The sequence below is a fragment of the Haemaphysalis longicornis genome, unplaced genomic scaffold, assembly GCF_048455015.1.
Source record: "Haemaphysalis longicornis isolate Haplotype H1 unplaced genomic scaffold, Haemaphysalis longicornis Haplotype H1 scaffold_9, whole genome shotgun sequence".
NCBI lineage: Eukaryota > Metazoa > Arthropoda > Arachnida > Ixodida > Ixodidae > Haemaphysalis > Haemaphysalis longicornis.
The window spans coordinates 79,355,482-79,363,496 of NW_027526460.1; the positions used below are offsets into that span (position 1 = coordinate 79,355,482).

An 8,015-nucleotide genomic window follows, 5' to 3' on the forward strand; every position below is an offset into this window, starting at 1 on the left:
CCTCTGCTCCTTTGTGATATTCCGGGTCGCCTATGTAGTGTCCCGTACGGCCGATGTGCTCGTTTCAATTTCTATTTCGCCCTCTAATTTTTTACTGTGGAATACCTGGCTAGGCCGGACGTAACTGAAATCATTCGGTTGAAGGTACGTCAAATGTGACTTTAATTGGCAATTTGGGGTTCCGTCGAACGTAACTGTAGGCACTGGCTGTAGACAATTAAAAATTTTTTGTTTTCAATTTCGGGATCACTCGGAGCCAATTCTAGACACTGCGTAGAAGAAAAAGTGAAAGAAGAAATGGAGCTTGCTGGTCAGCTGTTGTGGCCTCGCATGACACGAATAAGGCGACGCTCATAAGAAAACGACCAAGTACGCGTGTAAACAGTTGTTATCGTTTCTCTTTCGCTGCCTTACCGTTAAACGGATTGCTCAGAATATTTAATCATACTTGAAATCTGCATAGTATGCCCACATTGTGTTATAACTGCTAATGATGCATTCAAAAACTCGTTCCTGCAGTCACTGTTGTCTCCTAGTAGCATATCATTGCCTCTTGTGACGCCAGTGCTGATGTTCATTATGAACAAGTTGTCGAGAAACGCATTCTTTGAGTTTGAAACGCTTTAATTAGATCAGTTGTTTATAATAACAGAAATATGAAAAATTATATACACTACGGCACTCCGTAACAACTATAAGAGCAGCACTTTTCTTGCTTTCGATAAAGAAAACTGTTCTATAAGGTCATCGAAGTTTGTTTTTATAGTTTCTTCTCTTTCCACACTCAGCAGAGAAACATAAGAAAGTCTGTCGGGGACCGTTGTGGCCCGCAAACAGGAAAGTATTAGTTTTAGCCTGCTGAAGGACTTTTCACAGCCAGGGATATGGAAACGGCTATAGCTAACTTTAACGGAATCGCGATGCGAAGGTTGGGAAATACGTTGTCTTCGTCATTCCGTATAATAAATTGCAGAAGTTTTTCAGGTTTTGATAATCTCCGGTCAACACGCCGTGAAAGCAGCAGTGGCAATCTCAAGTCTTTTCATAGAGGTCCTGCGTGCTACCGTCGGATCGATAAAACTCGTCAAAGGTGTAACAATTTGTTCCTAGTTCGTTCTCGTCGTCACCGTAGCACAGCTTGTTTATGTCCAGGAGAAAGCCAAACTTGGCATCGGTATCCTGCAGGCGAGTAAACCTCTCGCCCATTTCAGGATGAAGATGGTCGAGTGTGGATTTCATGACCCTTTGTATTTTCTGCTTAGCCGTTCACGCTTCTTCTTTCCACTTCTCACCAGCCATCTGTTTTTTTCTCTCGTCTCGAACGCCTTTCAACATTTACATCCCACGACTCACAGACACCAAGCCCTTCATCGAGTGACTCACTCACCAGCGTTTCCCATTCGTCACGAAACTGTTATCTAAAAGCGTCCGTGTCTAAAGCAGCCTCGTAAAAGTTCATTGTTGAGTCTTGCAGCCTTTAAGCAGGATCTATTCGAACCAGTATCTTGTTCCAAAAGCCGAGCGAAATAAAACATCATATCTTAACATCCACTGGTGCAATAGCTAGTGTGCGATTACTTCTCGTTTCCCTCGTTTCTTCGTCGTTATTTGCCATAACTTGGAAAACTCCAAGTATGTCTTCAAGGTACCTACTGACTGGCTTTACCGCTTTGACCCTGGCACTCCGTCTCCGACTCATACTTGACAACAATAGGCGCCGCGACTTTTAAATACCAGGATCTGTATACAATTCCCTGCACGTTGTTCCCCTCGCCTTGTAAGAATACCTGCAAAAGGCTAATCGAAATATAAGAGCGCAAATTTTAAGCACGCCCCCCCCCCCCCTCTCGACGCTGCTGGAATACAAACGAGAACACATGAAAACACATGCGAACAGCACGCACGTAAGCACACCGGATATCATCCCGTGTTGCCTCCCGAACTCCATCATCCGGGCGTACCTATAGTTCATCTCACAAGCTAGCTGCAGCACTGTGGAGGCTACATTGTTGTCCCCCTCAGGGCGCCTAACTCACCGCGAAGGAAGCGACAAAAGGCACCGGGGCCGTGCGGTGCCACTTGCCGAGAGGGGAGAAGGGAGTGTCCTTTCAGGACCCCCTTCACGGCGGATTAGGCGCCCTCAGTGGGCGCACTATTGATAACAATGTAGCCTCCACAGTGCTGCAGCTAGCTTGTGAGATGAACTATAAGTATTCATACATGTGTGCGGCGCTTCTCGACAAGGAGAACAGTTTAACTGCTTGAACAGCGGCATTGTAACACAAGGATAGCCCTGCGGAAGGCGATGACGAAGAGAGGGGGACACTCACGGGGCGCTTTGCCGGGGATGCGGGGGGCGCCGGCGCCTCGTGTGCGTCCCTTCTCTTCGTCCTCGTCTTCCGCAGGGCTATCCTTGTGTTACAATGCCGCACCAATAACCCCAAGCAAGAACTATCTCCAACAGCGACTTCTGCACAGCTGTGCCGCCCTGCTATTGAAAGATAGCCCCGCTGCCATTTTTCCCCCTCGGCCACAAGTTGGGCAGACTCGGCTCGGCGCCCCCTCCCAAGTGGCGCCTGGGGTACGTGTACCCCCCCCCCCCCCCCCCCTTAGTTACGCAACTGCGTACATCAGAACGAAGCAAATTTTACAGCGAAGTTGTTAGCCTCTAGTGGGTCGGGGCATTTTCGCCGCAGGTACGCCAGCAAAAATTAACTCCCACAGCGTCACAATACACACCCTCAGAGCAACGTAGTGGTGTAACATTTCCAACGCTTACTCCGGGTTTTCTGCACTTCGTGCATGTCCCAAAGCTCGCGCAGTATGACGAACATAGCACCTGAACGTATGCAGTGAGAACTTCACGCAAATGTTCTTTTGCATGGGCCACACAAGACGACACACAAGTGATTATCATCGGCGACGTTAAAGCTGACATCGCGACGACCTTGGACTGCAGAAACAACTCTGGGCTTGCGTGCTACAACGATCAGTGAACCACGCGGTACAAATCGTGTTTGCATTAAGTATTCGTCAAGAATGCAACCAAAGCCGTCAACAGAACCGATCACGGTGCACCACAGCGATTACAATGCGGGTATCACCACCATTGCTCGAAAGCAGTGAAGGCTTTTATATCCCCATTTCCCAACAGGTCCGCTGGACATCCGCCTTCGCAAAGCCGGAACTTTCAGTTTCTTTCTTGGAACCAGGCGTAGATCCCGCCGTGCGATTAAAAGTGACACAATTAACGGCGCATTCGCTCAATGGTGGATCACTCGCACAAAAGCAGTGATAGGATGCGGCTGCAACAATGTAGTACGTTACATCAAACGCGCGAACAAGGGGACTACGCGACCTTCCTCCTTTCCACCGGCCTTGTTCGCACGTAATTCATGGGGCCGCTGCTACAGCGGTCGCCAACTTTTGCGCCTTTTTCGAGTGCTGCTTTGTCGCAATCGGGCGCCATGTTCGAAAAATACACCGTCCCAATACGGACAATGCGCAGGCAATCGGGCAGACACTCGAGCTGCTCAAGGGTTTGCCCTGGAGATAGGGGAGCGCTAAGGTTAGCTATTTATTTCCCTTCTGCTAAGGGCACTCTCCCCATAGCCTGAATGCCCACTACAGCAATGTGAGAAGCATAGCTCAGTGAAGTAGGATTTTATAGCCGTACTACAACACTCAGATCCAGATCTGTATCGGCGATGGGGTTTCATTTCCCTACGAGGTATGTCTAGCCCGTTTAAAGAGAACGCTACTTTGTGGAACCTTGCCTGTGTGGCTGCGTTGTGAAACTTGCGTAATGTTTTGCTTTGTTATGTACGGGCGCTTATGACCTTAGTAATACTTGTAAATCTCACAAAACAAAAATCGTGCCGTATTCTCGGTCGAACCTAGAACTAAGCCAATGACGTCACACCGATTTACAGTGCAGGGGCTCACACCGAGATGAACAAAAAAAGTGCACAATTTCACGAATAAAAATCATAACGAAGCTATACGCTATGATCATTAGCGTGACATTGTAACGCCGAAAGTTGGACAACAACTGTCGCTGCGGTAGCATGATGGGCGGCAGTGAAAGAAGTTGACAAGGATTAGGAAGATTCAAGGTTAACTGGATTAATTTACAGATAAAATTGCTGATATTTAGCACGTACAAACTTGAAACAATACACTTATTAGATGAAATGATAAATAGGCGAGCGAGCAAAAGTACTTAACCGGGCATAGCTGACTGGAGTCGCGGTCTCCCGGCGAAAGGTCCCGAGAACGGGCGGCAGCGTTTCTCGAACCAGTCCCTGGAGCAGGCCGCCGCTACCCAATCCCGGAGACGCTTCTTAACACCAATCAGCCATGTTCCCGCCGAAGAGACAGACCAATCACACACATACACAATGTTTGAACCCGAAAACGCGCGCTTGGAGAATAACTGACGTAAACAAAGTAGTTCAGACAAAACACTGAAGTAAAGGAGTGGAAAAGACAGAGACGGCCGTTGGAACTACAGCAGAGGGCTCAGAGCCCGAAGGGAACACCGCCGGGGGCGCGGGATATTCTACAACGCGAAAGCCCTCACCCCGGCCCCCTCACCCCGTAATAGCCGCGTCTTCCGGTCGGTCAGCGCGCAGAGACATACCCCGCATGCGTTTCTTAGAACAATCGGGCCTTGGCAGCCGAAGAAGTGGTGTAGTCTACAAAAGGGAAAACAACAACAACAACAACAAATTGAACGGGAGGGGTCTTCGCGACAACAGGGTGATTAAATTACAATCTTTACAATTCCCGCTCAATTAAGCTGTCATATCATTTTCCTCTATGCAAAAGAAAATATACGAAGACACTTACCTAATTTGTGTTGTATGATTGCAAGAGCCTCAGTTTCTAACTGCCCAAAGCGTGCCCTGTTATCATCATCATCCCTTTCGTCTTTTTCCTCTCACTGTTACGGTGGCTGGAAGCCTTGGCCAGTATCCCTGGTTAGGTCTATACACAGGCATAACGTTCACGTTATGCCAGCGTATAGACCTTACCAGGGCTACTGGCCCCAGTCTTAAAATGGTAAGGTAAAAAATTACCTTACCGTAACCCTGAGGCTCAGCACTTGCCAAGCATTTTCAGACTCGGTGTATACGTCAAGCAACGCCAGCGGTTGACGAAGTTTGATGTCAAAACTTGATGCTAGTCTTAGCTGCTGGCGGGAACATAATTCCGTCTGCACTGCCCGCGTGCCACCTGTTGGGCAGCGCCGGGCAATCGTAAGTTTCAGCGGACGCAGCACGCTGGGGCTACTGACGTCAGGCCATCGCACAAGCGCGTTCACATCTCCAAGCAAAGATGACGTTTAATGGGGGCATTCTTTACTGCTGCCTTAATCGTTACTTCAGCAATTAGCATGCTCAAATTACTCTCGTAGTCCTAAATAGTTCTCTCAAACACACGTTTGCAAGTCGGAGGACACAACTCAATCGTTCCGACCCTCTGAAGCTAGCTAGAGGTGTGGCGCTGTAGCGGCGTTGGAGATGCGTACTGGTTTCGCATTTAGGATGCCTTGAGTTTCATTCCCATATAGACGGTAAGTTAATACAATGTTACTTTCTCCTCATTTATTTGACCCCGTTTATTGAGGTTCACCCCGAGCATTCTTTGACCGTCTTTTTTTTATTCTTTGAGCCGTAGACAATTTTATGCGGCCTGCCGTGTGCCACTTTGCGGCCCATTTCTTCGCGCGCGCGACACTGTTATCTGGACCTATTGACTTAACTAATGTTTTCGTATCAATAAATGAAGCTCACCTTCTGGCAACGCTACTCGGCTACCGACCGAGAATGATTGGACGGGCTGGGAGATTTTTTTTGGTGTTCATTCTGGTAAAATTTCTGGTCAAAACGACAACTATCAATCAAAAATTAATATAGGAGCCCTGCGGACTGAGGCAACATTTGGGTTATGAGGGCCTCCGAATACGAGGGACCCCCGTACACTGATTAACTTGTACCATCGGGGCATCGTAAATGTCTAGTACAGAGAACAATTATCACGAACTCTTCGGGGCCTTATACACAGAGGGATCCTGGCAGCACCGGAGTAAGTATCCTCCGACGTTAAGGACGCCATCCATCCATCCATCCATCCATCCATCCATCCATCCATCCATCCATCCATCCATCCATCCATCCATCCATCCATCCATCCATCCATCCATCCATCCATCCATCAATCAATCAATCAATCAATCAATCAATCAATCAATCAATCAATCAATCAATCAATCAATCAATCAATCAATCAATCAATCAATCAATCAATCAATCAATCAATCAATCAATCAATCAATCAATCAATCGGTCCTCCCGTCCGTCCGCTAGTCCGTCGGTCATGTGTCTGATGTTAAAATGAGCTGTTCATTGAACGATGAAAATGATGATGATGATTAAAAGCGTTTATTGAAATACAGGGTAACGAAACAAAGCTAACGGTAAACTAAGGAGCGCCAAACAATTTTCACAATCTGTTTTTTTTTTCCCTCTTGCGTGCGCGCGCGTGTGCGCGTGTGAGCGAGTGCTGACCAGTAAAGGCGAATGAATACAGAACTACTCTGGGAAAGACAATCTGAGTGAAACCAGTGTTCTTTATTTCCATTCATCGGGTGAAGTGGAGGGGGCTGCTAAGTCATGTAGTTTTCGATAGCGAACAAGCTTGCATCCACAATACCCGTGCTTGTCCGCGAGCATGTGAGCCAGATTAGCATATCCTTCATAGAAATCGAGTAATAGCCTGTTTAATTGAAGCTGTTGAAGAAAGCATTTAATACAACGCGAGTGCAGCCGAGCTTCCTTTGGGCGTGGTCTTATCGTACGATGACGGCGGCGGCGGCGGCGGCGGCCGGCTATCAGCACTGTACGATTCCAGGAAAGAACCCGGGATTGGTCACGTAGGTATGTGCGCCTATCGAGATACGCATTTGGGTCTGTCACGGGAAGCTGAGCGCGCTAAATGATAAGTCTCACGCGGGAGAAACCGTTCGGCGACCGACTCACCTGTTCGCGTTTTGCTGAGACTTGTAGCGCGCTCCTGCAGCTGGCCGAAATTTGCGGTTGGTTGGAAGGCGGTGCGAGTGATAGCTCGACGATTTCTACCGCTTGAGACGAGTGAAACATAATTAAACGAAACTTTTATGGATCCTTGAGCATGTCGGTGATCTTGAAAGTGCCTCCTCATTTAAGTGCAGGGCGCTTTAGGGCCGAGTCTTGTCGTCATAGTTCGCTACCTGGACCCAAGTAGAGCAACAGGGCGTCCCGTGGTAACGCTATCGTTCGCGGCATACACCAGACGCTCCGAAAGCCAAGCGGTTTATATAAGCGTTCGAAACTCGTGAACCGCTGGCGCTTGTCATACATCTCCCGGTTGTTTAGGGCAAACAAGACTGCAGGTACATTTGAGGCAAAATATACGTAATTAACCGGCAGCGCCCGCGTTCATTTATTTAAGGACACCCGTTGGGTTGGCTTTTTAAGGGAAAAAAGCGGCCCGGCAAGAAAACAATGGAGCGTTCGAAATGCTGCAGAAAGGCTCCAGTCGCGCAAGAAAAAAATGGCGCGTTCGGAATGACGCAAAACAGCTCCAGCATACGAAATTAGAGCAAGGACAAAAAGAACAGACCTCCCGATGGCGCAGTTTAAGGCAGGGGGCGCGCGAGCATTGCGAAGGCGGGAAATTTGAATTGCATGGGGTGGAAGCAGTGAGCGGATAACGGCGGTACAGCCCATTATGGCGAATCACTGCTCTGCACTTCCGACAGCTTGACATTGCGCGGAACGGGTTTAATTTTTTATTCGTACTAGTCCAGCAGACGAGATGGAAACATTGCCGAATTAGGCGAAGTAGACACATGTATCCAGTCAGGCACTTTAGCCATTTTCGGCGTCTTGCATGTATTTTATTCTCCCTTAGTTGAGTGATTTTTTTTTTTTGGGGAGGGGGGGGGGGATACTGAGTGTTTTGCGTGCGAG

General features: G+C 48.2%; 1 pseudogene; it reads right to left on the reverse strand.

Moving 5' to 3' along the window:
• Window positions 1–692: 692 nt before the first annotated feature.
• On the reverse strand, window positions 693–1,459 carry LOC144153283 (uncharacterized; annotated as a pseudogene).
• Between the last annotated feature and the right edge of the window lie 6,556 nt (window positions 1,460–8,015).